The sequence below is a fragment of the Camelus dromedarius genome, chromosome 24, assembly GCF_036321535.1.
Source record: "Camelus dromedarius isolate mCamDro1 chromosome 24, mCamDro1.pat, whole genome shotgun sequence".
Classification (NCBI taxonomy): domain Eukaryota; kingdom Metazoa; phylum Chordata; class Mammalia; order Artiodactyla; family Camelidae; genus Camelus; species Camelus dromedarius.
In genome coordinates this window covers 31,096,090-31,116,140 of record NC_087459.1, presented here as the reverse complement: position 1 = coordinate 31,116,140, position 20,051 = coordinate 31,096,090, and the positions used below count along the sequence as shown (strand labels likewise).

The 20,051-nt window shown below is 51.4% G+C and overlaps 1 long non-coding RNA gene across 1 annotated transcript; it reads right to left on the bottom strand.

The window, feature by feature from the left end:
* Nucleotides 1-335: 335 nt before the first annotated feature.
* On the bottom strand, nucleotides 336-3,811 carry LOC116158481 (uncharacterized). The gene is made up of 3 exons (XR_004142755.2): nucleotides 1,100-3,811; nucleotides 633-716; nucleotides 336-423 (listed from the first exon to the last, which is right to left on the bottom strand). It is a non-coding gene; the product is annotated as an uncharacterized LOC116158481 (long non-coding RNA).
* Nucleotides 3,812-20,051: the final 16,240 nt, after the last annotated feature.

Here is a 20,051-nt window from a genome sequence, read left to right as displayed (position 1 = left end):
CCCGCGAATGCAGAACCCGCGAATACGGGGGACCAACTTAAAGGGATGTAAGCATCCGCGGATTTTGGAATCCGTGGGAGTCCTGAGACCAATCCTTCCCGGGGCACCAAGGGATGACTGGAGTTCACCTGGGAAAGCCTTCCTCTCAAGGGAGCATGAACGCCACAGGCGCATATGCCCAAAAAAGGGTCACAGCCCAGGCATCCCACGCATGTTTGGTGCTCTTCCTCTTCCAGTTTCAGGTTTCAAAGATACTCACGAATTGCCTTGGAATTCCCAGCAGGTGCACGTGGCAGCCGAGGAACATGTGAAACATTAATGATTTCGCATGACTCCTGAACTTGAATGTGTGCAGGACTAGACGTAACTTGCCTCAGGCGAGAGTCTTGTTCTTCACTTTGGCAACTAGGTGGACACCGAACTCTAGAAGTGAGCAGTTTCATTTTCCTAAAATATGTTTCAATTATATTTCCCCCAAAAATCAAATAAAATATTTCAGCTTGACTGACATACTTTTTGACTTCAAAATTTTATACTTATTAATCTTAATTTATATTTCACCTTTGACATTTCATAGAAATTTTTGAAGATTTTAGGATTAAAAATTATTTAAACTTTTTTCGGTTTCTTACCTTTGGTTTAATTTATATTTGGTGCAGGGTTGTATTATATCATTCACTTCAATCCTTTAGACTAGTGCTCCCCGAGACAAATTTCTGCAGTGAAGGAAATGTTACGTCTGTGTCACCCATGCAGTAGCCACTGGCCCTAAGTGGCTACCAAATGCTTGAAATGTGGTTAGTGAGAAGAACAAGCTCTTTAATTTCATTTTACTTTAATGAACTTAAATTTACTTTTAAACAGCTGCAGGTGGCTAGTGCTACAGTCCTTGACAGAACACCAGATTATTACTGTCAGTAGAACCCAAATTTAAGTGAAAATCTTGACTAGAAATAACCATGATTTTGCTGCAATGAAGTCAAGAAAAATAAATCATATGACATGCATAATAATGGATAAACTGTATGTGTCTTTATTGTATCACTCATCCAAGCATCACTACCCAGCAGCAAATACCAAAAACACCTGTAAAAATTACCTAGCCTCAGCTGTCTCTGATACCGGCCAGCCTTCAATTTCACAGCGTTCAGTTTTATCCCTGTGGAGGTACACCTGTCAAGAAGGACAGAACCCACTTCGTGGGAAAGCTTGTTAGCTTGATTTTTCACTTTCAACATCCAGACAATCGGCAGGTGGGCTTCCGAGCGGACATCACTCCAGCCCCACAACGTTTGGGGCGTGCTTGGCAGCGAATGAATGAAGGAGGCGGATGCACAGACGGTGTGTTCTGAGAGCCCTGCCAGTGCCTGCGAGGGCGTGGGCAGCAGGGAGGACTGGGAACGCTAGCCCGCGCGCCCGCTGGGGAGCGGGCGATCGTGTGAGGCGCGGTGTGACACGTCCTCTGCAGCCGTAGGTGACTGTGACTGTTATTATTCCTCACGATCATGTGGGAGGCAGAAAAGCAAAGCAGAGTCCAGACGAAGCCAGGTGTGAATCCCACCAATTGCTCTATGACCTCAGGCAAACCAAACAGCAATAAAAACTGCAGCTACTACCGGGATGACCAAGGATCAGAGGAGACGTTATACGTACGGGAAGCGCTTTGATTGCCAAAGCTGGGCACATGGTTGGGGGCATCTTCCTCAACTGCATGAAGCCCTGTGCCGGCCTTTCCCACGGTAACCCAGCAGGACAGAAGTGCCCACCAACCCCGCCGGCCCACCCACCCCTTCCCCATCCATGCAGACACCTGCCGAAGTCAGAGACAGCTTTGCCAAGACCAAAGGGTTTCTCTGACAGCCCCATGGATCTCGAGAAACTTGCTTTTTACAAACTGCCTCCAGTCCTCTCTGGAAAGAGACAGACTGAATAACAACATAACTATGACATAAATAACCACCACTTTGGAGCACCAACTATATGCCAGGTACCATGCTCAGTGTTTCACATACATTATCTTAATCACCTTAAGAACCACAAACATTTATGAAACTGGCAACCATCAGAATTTCAGAGTTCCGGCCGGAGAAGGACCGGTGGCTCTGAAGGGATGTCAGGTAGCAGGACGGGGACCAAGACCTACAGAAGGCCTTCCAGGGCCACTGCGGGCCTCACTGCCCCCACCCAGCAGCCTCACTTACAAGGAGGAAAGCCAGGCTCAGTGAATGCCACCTGCCCAAGAGAAGCCAGCAAAGAGAAGGACACAGCACAAGCTCCTAGCAACTTCCACTTCCCAAGGACGCTGCCGTGGAAGGAGTGGGACCCCATCTTTGGCCTTCAGAGCAACTCCAAGTACCACAGCAAGAACTGCGCTGTGGGGGCAATCTCCGTGGGAGCCCTCAACCTGGTCATTGTAGTCTGGGCAGTCGGCGAGCATCACAGGGACCTGGTGACTCATGGGGCCAGGCCAACACCCAATGTCCATTGACAATGGACAGGTATGAGCTGCAGAGATGTAACTGTGGTGTTATTCACAGCAGGGGAGTCCAGAAAACACCCTGAGTGTCCCAAAGTGGGAAATAATAAATTAATGCAGGGCATGGTGATGAGATGGAATATTCAGCACGCGTTAAACTGAGGTTGCGAGCAATTATGAAAGACAAGGGAGACTAGCCACATGTGGTTATTGAGCGCTTAAAATACAGCTAGTCCAAATTGAGATGGGTTGTAAGTACAAGATACACCAGATTTTGAAGATCTGTGGTGGAAAAAAATCGTAAAATATCTCAAGAACAACTTGTTTAGATTGATTGTGTTGTTTGCGGGGGGGGGGGGATTAGGTTTGTTTATTTATTTATTTATTTATTTAAATGGAGGTACTGGGAATTGAACCCAGGACCTCGTGTATGCTAAGCATGTGCTCTACCACTGAGCTATACCCTCCCCCTAGATTGTGTATTAAAAAGAACACTTTGGATATAAAGGGTTAACTAAAATATACTCTTATAATTAATTTCACTTTTTTTTTTTACCTTTTTATGACAATGAGATGGGAAATTAGCCACACATTAAGCTTAATGGCTACTAGAAAATTTAAAACAACTCCTGTGGCATGTATAGAACTGGATTATACTGTTAAGTTCACTCAATCGCAAAGCCCTGATTAAGGACCTCACTTGTGGACTGGACAGCAGTAAGGGTAACACAATGAGGAAGGGAACGGAAATAGTTCTAGTCAACCCACTCCATTTCCTCAATGGACTCATCACCCACAGACATGCCAGCAGCCCTAGCATGAAAGGAGGAACCCCAGGTCCAGCCCTCAGCCCAGCTGGAGACCTCTATTCCAGTTACGTCAAGGGCAGCACTGCTGTCCAAATCTAGAGATCATTTAGACCAAACCTCCTGTCTCACAGATCAACTGACAGAGGTCCAGAGAGGTTGAGACACCCACCCAAGATCACACAGCAGGTGTGGGTCGGAGCTCCTTCCCCGAGTGTCTGCATCTGTAGCCTCCAGACCCCAGCTTCTCCCTTCCCTTCAAGTGAACACTCCACCAACTCACATCTCACACCAGCACACAGGACTCTGGAGAACAGCCTTTGAAACACCCAGTGCCCACACCAGAGAAGACCTCGCTGATTTGTGCAGCCAGCCCCTCCTACCTTCCCACCAAGAGCAACTCCACCCTGTCCTTCCCACCAGCATCCCCTTTCCAGTGGGACTCTCCAACGTTATGAAGGAGACACAATGCCCCACCCCCAGGAAAGGGAGATGGGACTGGAGGAGAAGGGACCCAGTCCTCCCTCCCCACTTGCCCTGCACCGAAGCCATGCTCAGCCTCTGGGGTCAAGCTGTGCTGGTCCTGATGGGATCTTGCAGAGGTTTCGTGGGACCAGGGACCTTCACGACCACCTGGAGACAATGAACCGTGTGGGCGTGGATAGCAAAAATGATGCCAACCCAGCTCGATTCACCACCTGCCCACCCCACCCAGGAGGCGAGGGGGGGGGAGGGGCAGGGCAGGGCGGCTGAAAGCCTCCCCTGCTGGGAACAGGGGACAGAAGCCCCGGGCCCGGGCCGCACTCCAAGCAGGGCCTGTCCTCACCTAAGGCCCCCTGGGGACAGAGGGGCGGGTCTAGCACAGGTTTGCACACCCTCCTGCAGGCAAGCCCATCCCCACCCCAAATCTCAGAGAAACAACAGTTCCCTCTGCCATCTCCCCACCCAGCCCCTGAATTGGGACTCAAAGCGACGGGGGCTTGGCTTCCACTCAGCAATCTGAAATCACCACTTTAGAAGAAACTGAGGCTCAGAGAGGTCCACAGACTTCACACTGTGAAAAGGCCAAGATGTACAGGCAGCTGTTCTGGTCCTGAGCCTCAGTTTCCCCACCCAAAAAGAGCACTGACCCATTCCTCCTGCTTTCTATGAGGGCTGTCAGGGGTAGTGCGGGGGTCAGGGTGGTGGCGGAAGGACAGAGGCGGTGCAGGGTGGGCAGAGGTGGTCAAGGGAGACAGGGGTGGTGCGGGGGGCACAGGGGGCGGTGTGGGCCAACGCCTTTTATCATTAACAAAAACGCCAGAGAGCGATGGAGCGATTATTCTGTTCTCGGCGCCGAGCAGAGTGCTTTCAAGGGATCATCTCACTTAATCCTCGCGGGGACCGCAGAGATGGGGACTCTATCCCTGCCTTACAGACCCGGACACTGAGGTTCAGAGAGGTGGAGAGACTCGCCTCGCGGCACCCAGCTAAGTCGGAGGCGCCGGGAACCCGCGCTACCCCCGGGTCCGGGGCGCAGAGCTGCGCGAGGAGGCTCCCACAAAGACCGCGACGTCTCGTGTCCGGTTTCTTCCGGCCGGGGACAAGGTCCATTTATCAACGCGAGTTCTCGGGGCGGCGCAGGGAGCCACCCTCGCCGCGCGGCCCCCGCCGCCGCCGCCGCCGCCGCCCGCGCCCCGCGCCCGCGCGCCCCCGCCGCTCACCTCGCGTACTTCGTCTTCTGGAAATCCGGGAGCCGGTGAGCGAACATCGCGGCGGTTCCATCAGCCTCCAGCCGGGGGCTCAGGCCGCGGCAACTTGCAGAGACCGCGGGGCGGGAGCAGCAGGTCGGCGGGCGCGGGGCGGGGGCGGCCGGGGGCGCGCGGAGCCGGGCTGGAGCCGAGCCGGGAGCCGCCGACGCCAAATCCCGAGCAGATGGTGGCGGGCGGGGCGGGGGTGCTCCGGGCCAATCGCCTGAGTCCCCGCGGCCCTGGCCCCCTCCCCGCGCGGGGCGGACCCCTCCTGACCTCGCTGAGAGGACGGGGGCGCTGGGGAAGGATGGGGGCCTGGGCGGGGAAGGGGGCTTCCGAACGCAACCCCCTTTTTCCTCCCTGGCCAGGCCCCCTCCTCCCGTAGTTTTCCCACCGAGAAGACGGCGTGTTAGACGGAGCCCCGCTGTCCCCCTGGCGGGGGTTGGGCTGCAAGCGTGGTGACCCTGCCCGCGCCCCGGCCCTGCAGCCACTTCGCATGGCCGGCCCCTGAGTGTACTTGTCGCTCGCGCTTCCCACACCGCCCGCGCCTGGAACCTTTGCGTCCCTGCCAGGCACGACGGCCCCAAGGGGATGGACGCAGTCTCTGAGGAACCTTCCCGCAACTCCCAAAGGCCGTGACTCTGGGGACCCTCATGACCCCAAGACAGGGGCACACGCATTTGGTTGCCAGATTCCAGGTACCCAGGATCTGCCCACCTCCCTCCGGAGCTTTACAAAATTCAGCTTTCTCCTTTAGGGGACCTTGGCCTGGGTGATGGGCTATGCCAAACCACCTACTGGAAGATGTGACACCTTGGGGGGCTGCTAGAGGCAGGACAGCCTTCAACGTGGAAGGAAGGTCCCCAAGCAGAAGGACAGGCCCCTTCTTCCCACGCACACACCTCCCCCTCCTCCCCTCCCTTCCCATCCCTTCCCAAGCCCCAGCTCCCTGCTACTTTTTATAACAAGCTTTATTTGAGATCCTACTACACATTGAGAAAATAACCCCACCCACGCCGTCTGCCCAAAAGAAGCTAGAACAAGAGGAAGGAGAAAGACAAAGGGATTCCATCAAATTCATTTCTGCACGCCAGATGCTGGGCACAGGTGGGCACACACACCTGTAGTTGGTGAGGACCAGAAGGGTTGCAGGTGGATGCATTTCGAGGCCACTGCAGGGCTGAGGCGGAGACAGGAGGACAGAAGAAGGGATCCAGGGATGCTTAGGGGGCAAATCCACCAGGCCCTGTTGATGGAGGATTAGAAGCGGGGGATGACCCCTGGGTTTCTGGCTGGCCCTGCTGGGTGCGTACTGGTGCCACCTGGTGGGGGTTGGGGGAATAGCAGGAGACCAGAGGAGGAGCAGTAGGGAGGCAGGAGAGGTCATGAGTTGGGTTTTGGCCCTAGAACTTGAGGTCAAGGTTGGCATGAGTGGAAGGCCAAGGGATAGCCATGTGGGCCAGAGGCTCTGGCAGGGCAGCAAGCCTAGCCCGTGAGGAGGGGCTGCGAGAGCCGAGCCGGAAAGATCTCTTAGAGCCCTGGTTTCGAATTGCTCATCTGGCCCTGCTGGGGCTGTGACTTCCAATACAACAGCACCAGCCTCATGCGCCTATTTACATATATATTGAGTAAAACGAAATGCGATTTAAAATGCTGCTTCCTGGTTACACCAGCCACATTTCAAGTTCTCAAGCCACGTGTATTCCAAGGACTGTTGTATCAGACTATTGTCATGGAAAGTTCTGTGGGACAGCCGGACACTAGCAGACCATGGAGTCAACCTGGTGGTTGGTGATAAGCATTTTAAAGTGAAGAAAGTGAAGTAGAAGAGATACAATGAGAACCGAGTCACCATCAGGAAACTTTCGTTGGTATACATTTGGGGTCCTGGTTGGAATGGAAAATTTATTTCTTACTGGGAGTCATGGTTGAGACACGCGAGGCTCACGGCCGTGGTGACTAGCGCCTCCTGTCCCCTTGTATAGAGGGGGGAAAGTGAGGGTGGGAGAGACCAGGGACCCTCCTAAGGTCACACATCCCCGGGGCGGGAACTGCCTGGGAGCCCAGAGCTCACTGGCCAGCAGAGAACTCCTGTTCTAATGATTTCTTAAATCTCCAGGAGCCCAAAGTCAAATGGAGGCAGATAAGGCCAAGCCCTGCATTTCATGGCACTTTTCCCTGACCTTGACCTCCATCTCTGTTGCTCTGACCCCCCGACCCCACTCCCCCCAACCTCACTCTCAGCCACGCCAGGACACACCTGTCCCCAAGCACCAGCCATATGTCCTCCAAAGTCCTCAACCTCAATTTCCAAAAAAGGCCCCTGCTGGCTTTTCAGAGGTGAGAGTTCCTCGCTTCCCTGGGTGGCCAGGCCAGGCTCAGGGTGTCGGCTGGTAACCACAGCTCCCCCGGGGCCAAGCAGGGCCGCAGATTCAGGTCTGAGGCTCCCCCGGGCTCCTGGTCTGCTGGCTGCCTCCTGGCCCCGGCCCGCAAATGACCTTCAAGTACATCTTGGCAGTGGGTTCAGCAAGGCCCCAGAGGCGACCCCCCTAAAAGGAAACACAAGCCTAGAAATGGATTTTCCTTTCCTCCAAGAGCAAAAGAAGTTGAATAAAAAATGTTACTATTTTTACTGCCGGGATCCAGTTGTTATAGCAACCGAGGGCCTGACTCCTGCGCCAGAGTTGGGGTTGGACTGCGTGTGAGGGAGAAGGCAGGTGGGCTTCAGGGGCAGCAGGGTCCCCAACCTTAGGACCTGCACCCCCAAATCAGAAGTCCAGCCCTGCTCGCCACTAACTCACCTCACCATGGCCGGTGGTCCCTGACAGCTTCTCCCTTTGGTGCAGGCCCACCTCCTGCCACCTCTGCGGTCTCAGGCTCAGTCCAGCCTTGTCACCAAAGCCTGGTTCCACCACCCCTGGGCCTAGGTGACATGCCTCATCTCCAGATAGGCCCCGCAGCCCCAGCACAGTGACAGCTCCTGGGCGGATAAGGAGATCAGCCCTTCCACCTCACCTGGCCGAGACCCCACTCGCCATCTTCTCTCCCCCTCTGTGGCTCCCCGCTCCGGTCCCCCTGCCCCCTCAAGGTGGCACCAGCACCACCCCACTGGGCCAGTTTGGACAGAGATTGGAAGCTCTGATGGTGGCCTTCCTGGGACTCAAGGCCAAGATTTGTGCCATCAGCCAGGTGCTAACCCTCGAGCCTCAGTCTCCCCACTTGTGAAATAGGGGTGACCACACCCTCTTGCAGGATTGCCGAGGAGCAAAGGCAGCCTGGTCCTGAGGCTATGACGGAAAGTTTGCTTCCCCTTTAATCCTCTCTGTTGCTCTACGTGGCAGGTGTTGCCTGTCCTAACTCACAGATGAGGAAACTGGCTCAGCCAGGTTCAGGCACCCAGCAAGCCTCACAGCTCGACTGAAAATAAAGCCCAGGTCTGTCTAAGCCCAAAGCCCCTACACTATTGAACAGACATTGATTTAGTACTTATTGCATTTCCGGCTCTTCCAAGGGGCAGAGTGGGAGGTAGGTGGGTGAGATAAAACCTGCCCAAGCGCGCATGCTCCTGCCCCTTCCCTGGAGCCCTGACCACATCACCAGCCTCCTCCCCTCCATGGGCCCAGCCTCTGCCACCTGTCCCTAGGACCCTATGGCTCCCCATGGCACCCCTGGCCTGATCCTCCCCCTCCTCCCTCTTGGCAACTTGAATCCCCAACAGTAGGTATGAGACAGGCACCTCCATGTGCCCAGCAGGGTCTGGGAGCTACAAGAAGGCACAGTCCTGGCCACCCAGAGCTTGGGGTCGTTGTGACGGAAGGGACACAAGACAATTGCAAACCACTGGTTCATTCACTCAGTCGACAAATGTGAGTAAAGTTCTCCTGTCTGATTCTTCACAGACATCATCTCATGAATCCTTTCAACAACCAGACAGTGATTCCCACTCAACCGACCAACTCCAGGCTGAGGCTTGGAGAGATGGCTGGTTTGACGGATCTCAAACCCAGGTCGACCTCACACCAACCCCCCTGCTCTTTTCCAGAATTTTCCTTTCTGTATCCCAGCCTCCCTGCTTGGGGTACGCAGGTGGATGCGGGAAGCAGACCTGGTGAACGCAGCACCAAGGGGCAGTGAGGACTTGGGCGGGGGCGTGGCCAAGAAGGAGAAGCAATTTGCCTGGGGGGCCAGGGCTGGGAGGAAGTCAGGGAAGCTTTCTCAGCTGAGGCTTTTTAAATGGCTGGACATTAGCCAGGAGGACAAGGGGCAGCCAGGAAGCGTCACAGAGCAAACAGCATCTGCAAAGGTCAGTGGCACGGAGCATCCTGGTGTGACTGGGGTCCTGCTGCTTCCTGAAACCTGAGTGAGGGGTCTGCACTCTATCCTCTAGGCACTGGAGAAGCAAATGATTTTAAGTAAGGGAGTGAGTGAGCACCGACCTCCACGCTGCAGAAGGAGGTAGCGTTGATGTTTGTAAAGGAGCGGCTGCCTCTTAGGGCAGGAGCGGAGAGACCCAGCTGAGCGGAGGGAGCAGAGGGTAGGGATCCTGGGAGACAGAATCTGCATGTCTTCAAGGGGAAATGGGGGCAGGGGAGTCACTGGGGGTGGCCCGCAATTCCCAGCTGAGACCCAGCTTCTCAACAACAATGCCACGTTCCATCAAATCTAGGACACCATCCACTGTCACGTGTACGCTCATGTACCACTCAGAAAGATAAGTCGCTGGCAGTTAATTTTGCCAGCTTGGGATTGTGAACTTTTTCAAGCCCACAGAGGAGTTCAGAGAACTGTACATTGAGCATGCGTACACACACACCACCCAGAATCTACCGCTAATATCTGGTCCTGCCACATATCTATTCCTTGATCCATCATCCCATCTTTTTTTTTTTTTTTTTTTGGTGCATTGCAAAGTAGCTTGCAGACATCCTAACAGACACTAGTGGACATACCATTAACTAGAATTGAATATATGTTTATGGCCCTTTCTGTAGGGGGAAATCTGCAAAGAACGAAACACAAATCCGGGCAAACATTCACTGATATGCATACACACATGTAAGTCAGATGTTTCAGGATACAGAACCCCAGAAAGCTCCTTCCTGCCCTGAGCCAGTCAACCCCCCACCCCCGCTCCCAGGGAAAGCCCCTGTTCTGGTTAGTTTTGCCCGTTCTAGGACTTCGTGTAAATGGAATCATACAGTCTGTATTCAGCAGAACGCCTTTAATGTCCTTGGATATGCTTTGATCTTCAGCATGATGCCTTTGAGATCCATCCAAGTTGTTTCCTGGATCAGTAGTTCATTCCTTTTCTCACTGCGTCGTCCCCCAGGGCGCGGGTGGACCAGCGGCAGTTTAGCCATTCCACAGTTGATCGACACCTGGGCTGTTTCCAGTGTTGAGAGGTCGTGGACTTTTAAGACACACCCTGGTTTCAGGCTTAAGATGGGAACTGCAGTACGAGCCAGTGTGAACCTAGCGCTGACTACCTGCAAGGTGTGCGCTTAGCGTACGTTCACTCATCTCACCCGTCCAGCATCCCTAGGTAGGTTTCACTCCCTGTTTTACAAAGGGGGAAACTGAGGTACGAAAAAGGTTAAATCACAGGCCTAAAGTCAAACAGCAAACAGGAGGAGTCAGGAGTCAAAATTCAGGGAGGATGGGTCCTGAGGTCAGGGCTTAACCACTGCGCCACCCGTCCCGAGGCAAGGGTGGGGCTGCCTGGTGTGCCTGGGTCCTACCCTAGGGGCACCACTGCTGATCACTTATTTCCTCAGGGCCCCAGAGATCCAGGTCTGGTGAGGGGATGCTGTGGACCCCAGGCTGGCCCAGCGGAGGGAAGCTTCCTGGGAGGGAGTTAACAGGCCCACCCAGGCACTCCAGGCAGGAGAGATGGGGATAAGAACAGCGTGCCCAGGACTTCTCCCTCCCCTGCAGGGCTTCAGGGGCCCAGCAAAGTCCCTGCCCGGCCACAACCCCTCCCCCCAGCCACCCCCCACACCAACCAGATCAGTCTTTCTAAAATACAAAGCAGATCAAGCCACATTCCCTCCAGCCCTTCAGTGGCTCTCCATTGCCCTCAGGATGGAATCAAGATAAACCAGCCTCACCCAGCAACACAGTGAGTAAAGGGCTTTAAACTCCCCAGGCTTTCTCCTGCTGTGGCTACGCAGACGCAGTTCCCTCTGCCTGGACCGCCTGGACCCAGATCAGAGGTCTCTGCGAGAGCTGTTGAAAAAGCAGCTTCTGCTTCCCTGTGTGCCACCTTCCGGCCAGCGCCACGGCGCAGAAAGGTTACTGGATTGGGGGAGCATCCTCAGACCTGGAGCTGCAAACTCGCAAGTGTCACTGTCTCTCAGAAGTCCCCGTAGTTTCCTTCCGCTCTTGGTCATGATCCAGTACCTTCACATAGCATCTGTATCAATATCTAAACCTGCACCTTATCTCTCCATCTATGTGTGTGTATACATGCATGTGTCTGTATGTGTGCATATGCGTGTGCGCATGTGCATGTATAATACAGGTATGTGTATACATGTATGTGCTTGTGTGGATGTATATACATATATGTGAGTGTGCATAGTATGTGTGTACGTATATGTGTATGTATACATGTGCACATGGTATATATGTGTGCGTGTCTGTGTGTGCACGTGTGTGTATAATACATGCATGTGCATACATGTGTAGATGTGTGTGTAGATGTATATACATGTATGTGAGTGTGCATGTGTGTACATGTGTGTGTATGTATACACGCACATGGTGTACGTGTATATGAGTGTGGGTGGGTATATGTGTATACATTTATATGTATATACATACATACACATATACATTTATATAGAGGAAACAATATAAAAAGGTCCGTATATACATATATGTCTCAGATTGTATAATATATACTCCAGACTCTCTTTCGTATGCATACGTGTAACTACTGGAGTGTTAGTCTAACCGGGTTCCTCTGTTCTGTGTCATAACCCAGAGCTGGGACTCAGACTGCTCACTCCTTGTTCGGGTTACCATGTGCCAGGCCCTGAGCCTGATGGAGCTGCTCAGCCAGAAAATCCATGGCTGGGGGGTGGGGAGGGGTCTTCCTCCTTTCCAGCCTTGACCTGGGCCCTCAAGCCAGCTTCAGATCTTCCCAGAAAGGAAAGCAGTCCCTCCCAGGGTAAGTTCCCATGAAGCGGGCTCTGAGAGGAGATTGGCGGGAGGAGGCTTACTAAGGAACTATTCTTGGAGTGGATGGCAGGGGCGGGGGAAGAGGCAGGAAGGGGCAGAGGGCGGGCGGGAGGCACTCTTAACAGTGGCTTCAGCGGGCCCGGGGGGAGTTCCGAAGCTGGGGAGACCCTCCAGAGGTTTCTTTACGCCCCATCCATCAGTAGCCGGGTGCAGCTGCGGGCTAGAGGCGGGGTAGGAGGCTGGGAAGGGGGTCTTTGTCCTCCAGACACCTCTTAATCTCGGCATAGTGTGACCGCTCGAGTTACTGTCCAAATCCCTTAGGAGGAGACACCCGGCATAATCTCTGCATTTGCAAAGTGCCCAAGGGCACCCTTCAAGTGAAACTGGTCTCATTTTCAAAGAGGGCACTAGGGCAGGAGAGACTTTTTGAGAAAATGGAGCTAAATTCAAATGCAGGCTCTCCAATGACCTGGGGGCTTAGATGGAGGAAGGGGGGGAGCAGGAGGAGGAGGGTAATTTAAAAAGAAAAAACAGGCAAGCGGTATCAATAATAATAACGCAAATTGTCATAAGATTTCCAAACGTCTTGGCTAGCGGATGAGGTAACTTCCCCATCTGAGGTTACTGCCCTCTTGATTTTTATTTAAAATTTCACCTGGGGCCCCAAGACAAAAATATCACTTTCAAAATATTCACAAAAACTGATATGAAGTGCTAAGTAGGGTTCTGAAACTTTTGGCTTTGTTCCACACATACAAAAACACTACATTTAAGCTTTATCTAGACAGGTCCTGATTGTGATTTTCTTAATACTTATGACTTGGGAACAACTGGTCCTGAGTTTTGACAATCCCACGGGTATCAGGATAGGGAAGGAAGCAGGAGGCTGGGGGTCTGGTCCAGGTCCAGCTTCTGACAGTTGTGTCACCATCAAAAACTCACCCTCTCTCGGGGCTTCAGAGTGTTCATACCTAAGACGAAGGCATTCCAGCTCTAAAACTAATAAAATTAAAGTATAGCAATGCCAAAGGAAGAACAAAGTTGGAGTAATCATACTACGTGATTTCAATTTACTCTAAAGCTACAGTGAACAGGACATGATGGAGACGGGGAAGGATCGCACACGCAGATCAATGGGATGAGACAGGCCCTCTGATCTTTGACAAAGGTACCTAGGGGATGGATACACAGGATAGTCTCTTCAGCAAATGGTGCTGGGAAGAAATTGGGCATCCATGTGCAAAAAAAATTGTTTCTTCCATATCTCACATCGTATATATAAATTAACTCATAGGTGTCAGTGGTTTCTAGGGCCCGCCGGTGGGAGAGGCAGTAGTTGGTGCCAAAGGGACACGAGGGAATTTTGGGAGGTGGCGGAAGCCTTCTCTGTCTCACTCGTGACGGTGGTTACTGTGTAAATCTGTCAAAGCTCATAGAACTGAACAGTTCACCAAAGTGAATTTTGCTGTATGTAAATTATACTTTAATGAGACTGAAAAGATTTCAAATATATGTAACAGTACCCAAAAAAGCCACGTCTTTGTAACTGCTGTGTGTGTGAAAGGTAGAGAGCAAGTGGGGGGTGCTCATGGGCCTGCTTGCTGCTGTATTGATGATTATCAACTTTAACTAACACGCCTTTTTAATCACAGAAATGTTCAGGGCTCGAATTCCCAGGAGCTGACCACGAGCCCTGAACGTCAGGTCCGCTCTTCTCTCTGACGTGCCCAGCCCCTCATCCACACCCGCCCCATCTGCCACACTTCCCCACCTCCTGGTTACTGGGCGCCCCAGGAGGACCCAAAGCCCAGGATCTAGCCTCGGCCGGTGGCGGGGGGGGGGGGGGGGGGGGTTCCCTTAGGTCCAATGTCCGGGCCTTGCTGGCCTCTTGTGGACAGAAGCGGAATGACCACACATTAAAAAGGATGGCAGTCTGCAGGTTGGTTCTGATCGGGGCCGGGCTGCAGAGCGTGGTGTAGAAAAGCCTTCCCACAGTGCATGCCAAAACTTAAAATGCACGGACCCTTCGACTCGTTGCCCCTGGCTCTGGGGATCAGAGATGAGATCTTCTTGCCGAAACAGACTTCCTCCAGATCTCAGTAAAAGAGGCAAGAGAAACAGCCTCACTCTCGTGGGAAAAGAAACCGCAGGGAAGTCATCAGCTGAATCCAGAGTGCGGGGCTGTCTGCGGGCAGCCGGGCCTGCCTCTTCCACAGGCACCTGGCGTAAAAAGGGGGGCGGGGGAGGCACTTTTGATTAGAAAGAGGCTTCCAGGCTCAGCGACCAATATGAATGCAGAGCCGTTGTTTGGATCCTGGTTCAAAGGAAACCACTGGAAACAGATTTTTACGAGATGGTCAGGAGAGATGGACCCCAGAGAGGGAGCTGGATGACGTTAGGACGTGAGCGATCATCCTGTGAGCTGAGGTAACGGCGTTACGGCCGTGTGCAAGGGGGAAGGGGGGCGTTCTGAGTTGAATACTGAAGGACGTGTGGGTGAAATGAAACGGTGTCTGAGATTTATTTCTCAAGTATTTCTATCAGATGTCAGGGAGGGCACCTGAAGGAAAGCAAACTGTTGATCATCGGCGAAGCTGGGTTATGGGTGGATGGAAATCTATGGTGCTTTTCTCTCTGCTTTTGGTGTATGCAAAAATATCCACAGTTTAAAAAAAAATGTAAGTGCTAAAAGGGGAGCAGAGAAGACAGCTGGACCGGGACTTGGTGACTGAGATAATCGGGGAGATTGTTCACCTTGGTCCCAAGAGATTCGATTTAAGCCACGACCTGAAAGGTGGGAGTCAGGGGCGGGGCAGGTTCCAGGCGAAGGGAAAGGCTTCCAGGTGGGAAAGAGAGAAGAGGGAGTTTGGAGGAAGAACGATGGGGCTGGAGAGTTGGGGGAGAGGGCAGGTGGTCCCCAGTGGGATGCAAGTGGCCAGAGGTTGCCCAGAACAGGCGCTTGGGGACCATGGTGAGGAATTGGATTTTGTTGGGAGAGAGGGTGAGGAGAGTGTCCGTGCGCCCATCGCCTTTCTGGATTGTTCTGATTCTTCCAGTAGGCTTAAAGGGGACCAGGGTGGAAGCGTGGAGACCGGATGGAAGCTTTTTCTCACCCCAAGGTTAGAGATGATGGTCCCAGGATATTGATGGGGATGGAGAGGGGGGAGTGGTTGGTTTCTAACTGCATTTTGGAAATAGAATCTGCACTGTTTACTGAGGGTGTGGGAGGCTGACTGTTCAGTCATACAAGGGCCAGGCCACGTGTAAGGGTAGAACTCGGACCCACAATCTGCAGCAGCTGGTCCCGGACCCCAGACAACCAACTCTATAGCCATCAGCCCCAGACACGGGGACGTGATCAATCAGACAACTTCCCCCACTTTTGTCCCCACTTCCAACTTAGGACCAGCTGGAGAAAACCAAATGCGCTCCCCTAACCAGTCACAAGGGATGTCCCACTCCTAGAGAGCCTGCCTTCTGCCTCCCCAGGGGACAGCCTCCAGGCAGGACCCACCGGGAACCTCTTCGTTCACCAGGAAGCTTTCATCCCTCTGTCTGCCTTTGAGTCTCTGCCAAACGCAAGTGATGGTGGGTAACTCTCCTGCTATGGCGAGGGCTGAATAAATAGCCTCTCCTTGTCCTCACTTGTGTGGTTTTGTTCATCCCCACAGGTGTGAGAGAGAGAAAGGGGCCACTGACTGAGAAGGTGAATGCCTAGGGACAGAGTGGCTTCGGGGAAACCAAGAATTTGCTTTGGGTTTTGAAATTAGAGGTGCCCGTGAGAGCTCCACATGGCACTCCCTGTCAAGGGGAGAGTTGGCTCCAACATTCTGGAGCCTTGGTGGTGGTGGGGGTGGGGTGGGGAGGAGACATCTGGGCAGAAGGAAGACATCTGAGAGTCAAAAATATGCTGATATGAGAGAAGGCATGCCATATCCTGAAAAACTGGAAACACTCTAGATTTGTATCAACTGGGAAATGCTGTTTTAAATACCGTGGGACAGACATACGGCGGAACCAAGTGCAACTGGTAGAAAAGACTGTATTCAATCTGAAGTGGCCTGGAAATGTCCCCAGGGTCTGTCATTCAGTGAAAAAACAAGATATGGAGGTTGGACGTCTGTAAAGACGGAGTAGGGAACCCGGCAGACGCTGTCTCCAGGAAACCAACAATTTAACTGGTGAAAATATTCCAAAACAATCATTCGGCGCCTCTGGAGATGGTCCTCATGGCCCACAGCAAATAGAGCAACATTCTTTCAAGAAAGTCTGCTAAATCTGTGGAAGAGCAGGAGTCTGTGGCTTTTAAACCTTGACACCCCCCACCCCCGCATCACACACTCCCAGCACGATGTCACAGAAGCGCTACCGAGGGCTGGTGCAGCCAAGAAGATGGGGCTCCCTCTTGCTCCAGCTCAGTCTGGAGCTGCGTCCCCTGGAGGGACGTGCTGCCAGTGCTTCTCGCCACCCCATGTTGCAGAAGCTCTAGTCCGGCCGTCGTGACCATCCTGGAGGACCCCACCTCTCTTCTGCACCCAGCCCTCGCTAGAGGGCAGAAGCTGAGCGCCAGGCGTTGCTGAGAACACTGAGGCTGCAGTCGCCCCCACCCCAGCTCACCCCATGCCTAGAGGCACGAGGGGAGGAAACCAGGGGCCGCCAGCCCACCCGCCCACCCCTAGTGCTCACTTGTAGAGCAAACGCGTCACTCCAGGAAGAGCTGGTCCGCATCCCTGCTTCAGGTGAAGTGGCCCAGGGTTCTGCACGGAGGAAGAGGCAAGACTTGAGGACGAGGAACGCAGCTGCTGTGCCTGAGATGGCTACAGGGAACCCAGAGTTGAAAAGGAGACGCTGCACATCTTAGTGGAGATCCGAGGAACATCTGGAAGTCTGAGAGCCGGAGAAACAGACAGTCAAGGAAAGCCCTCCTGGGACCACAGGCAACCCTGGGGGTCGGGAAGGCTGTGGCCACTCAGGAGCATTAAGTGCAGCCGGAAAGTGGTCCCCACGCCGCACCCAGCCCCATCCAAACAGGTGGAAGTCTCCTTGGCTCAGGGCTTACCAGAAGTCCTGACCGACAGGCACTGAACAAGAAGCTGCTCCTTCTCAGTGGCGCCTCCTGGAAGCCTGGCTTTGAGATGACATCTCATCTCTTCAAGCCAGGAATGCAACATAAGGAAATCAATCAATGTACGACACTTTATTGATAAAGAACACTACACACGATCATCCGACGGATATAGAAACACTGTTGACAAAATCCAATATCCTTTCATGACAAAACACTCAACAAGCTAGGAATAGAGAACTTCATCACAATATGATAAAAGGCATCTATCATAAACCCACAACTAACCTCACACCTAACAGTGGAAAACATAATGCTTCTTTTCCCTCTAAGATAAGCAATAAGCACAGAGATGTCGGCTCTTGCCACTTTTATTCAACACTGTACCGAAGTTTTAGCTAGGGCAGCTGGTCAAGTAAAAAAAAAATAAAATAAAAGGCATCTAGATTAGAAAGGAAATAAAATTATCTATCTGCAGATAACGTACTCTCGTATATAGAAAATCTTGAAAAATCTGTTAAAATAAAACTATTGGAGACTACTGCACTAGGGTTAGCAAGGTTGCACAAGATCAGCACACACAAGTCAGTTGTTTTCTACACATCAGCAATGAACAATTTGAAATGAAACCAAGAAAATTCCATTTACAGTAGCATCAAAAAGAATAAAATACTTAGCAATAAATTTAACAAAGGAACTGCAAGACCTGTATACTGAAAACTAAGAAGCACTGTTGAGAGAAATTAAAGACCTTTGCACAATTGTCATACACGTTACATGTTGATACATGATAAGCCTGTCGACACAGTTTTATAATTTCTTTTTACACAATTGTTTTCTAAATCAGATAAAAGAAAAGTTACCAAAAATACACTTATACCATCTTTATAGTTACTTACGTAGTAGCCTTTCTTGGGTTCTTTATTTCTTCCTGTGGATCTGAGTTACTGTCTTCTGTTGTTTCATTTTAGCCTGGTGGCCTTTCACAATTTTTGAACAGATCTGCTAGTGACAAATTCAGTTTGTGTTTCTCTATCAAGCCTTAGTTTCTCCTTCGTTTTTTGAAGAGTAGTTTTGCTGGATATAGAAATCCTGATAGACAGTCTTCTTCTCCCTCCCCCCAAACGGGAATACGTCATCCCGCTGCCTTCTGGTGACTATCTTTTCCGATGAGAACTCAGTTGCTAATTTTAAGAAGATCCTTTGTTTGTGATGAGCCACCTTCCTTCTTGCAGCCCTCATGGTTCCCTCTTCATCTTTGACTTTCAACTGTTCGACTGTGATGTGTTTAGTTGTAGATCACTTTGAATTTATTCTTCTTGGCATTCATTGAAGTTCTTGGATGTGCAGGTTAGTGTTTTTCATCAAATTTGGGAAATGTACATGCTTTACTTCTTCAATTATTTTTTTTTCTGCCCAATTTTCTCTTATTCTCCTGGAAATCTCATTGTGCATAAGTGTATATTTTTTGATGGTATCCCACAGCTCTCTGAGCGTCTGTTCATTTGTCTTCAATCTTTTTTCTTTCTATTCCTCAGACTAGGGTTTCTCAGCTGACCCATCGTTAAGTTTGCTGACCCTTCCTCCTACCAGCTTGAATCTGCGGCTGAGCCCCTCTAGTGAATATCTCCTGTTGATTATTGTACTTTTCAACCCCAGCTACTAGGTTCTTTTCACGATTTCTACCTCTTCATTGAGGTTCTCTCCTTGGTGCAGCATTGCCATCATACCCTATCTTTAATTCTGTTTCCTTTAGTTCTTCAAATGTATTTATAATAGATGGTTTTAAAGCTTTGTCCTCTAAATCCACCACCTGGGCCCCTTCAAAGGCAGTTGCTTTTCCTCATTTGGGGGCCATATTTTCCTGGGGGTTTTGTGTGTGTGTGCGTGTGTCTCATAGTTTTTTTGTTGAAAACTAGACATTTAAAATAAAATCATATAGCAACTCTGGAAATCAGATACCCTTCCTACCCTAAGGTTTGAGGCTCCTGTTTTTGTTTGGGTTTTTTTGGTGACTTTTCTGTACTAATTCTATGAAGTCTGTATTCTTTGTTGTGTGCAACCAGTGAAGTCTCTGCTCAGTTATCCTAGCGGTCAGTCAATAATTGAACAGAGACTTCTTTAAATGCCTTGAATCAATAAGCCTCCTGGCATTCACCAAGGGGCTCTGTGCGCATGTTGGGGGATGCCTTCAACATTCCAGCAGGCAATGTACAGCTCTGCCTTAGCGTTCACTTACTGCTTTTGCAGGACCTCAAGAACAGCCAGAGGTGAGATTTTAGGACCTTCTCAGGTCTTTCTTTGGCATCTGCACATTCCTGCACATATGCATAACCCTCTAGATTCTCAGCAATATTCCAGGAGCCTTCCAAAGTCTACTATGGACATCTCTTTCCACAGTTATTCCTTTGAAGTGTTTTTTTTTTTTTTGGTGGGTCCCTTTTTAGGCCCAATTGGTAATGCTGCCTCAGGCAGTTGCAATATTAAACAATTGTCACTGATTGTTCTGGGTAAATGTCTCGGGGATTAGGCTGTCCACACAGATACTGGCAAACTCTTGGTGAAATCAAATAAAGATAAGCTTTGAGAATTGAGTTTTTCAGCAAACTGCCAGACAGGTCAAACAGTGACGACTCTGTGAGGACAGGGCTTTTGGGGGGCTCCCTCCAGTAGCTGCTAGGCTGCTTGTTTTCACATCTACCACGGTTGCATGGCTGATGGTTTTCAAGGCTACCATGGACTGTGGAGAGACAGACGAAATTAGGACAAATTAAAACACCACAAAGCTTACA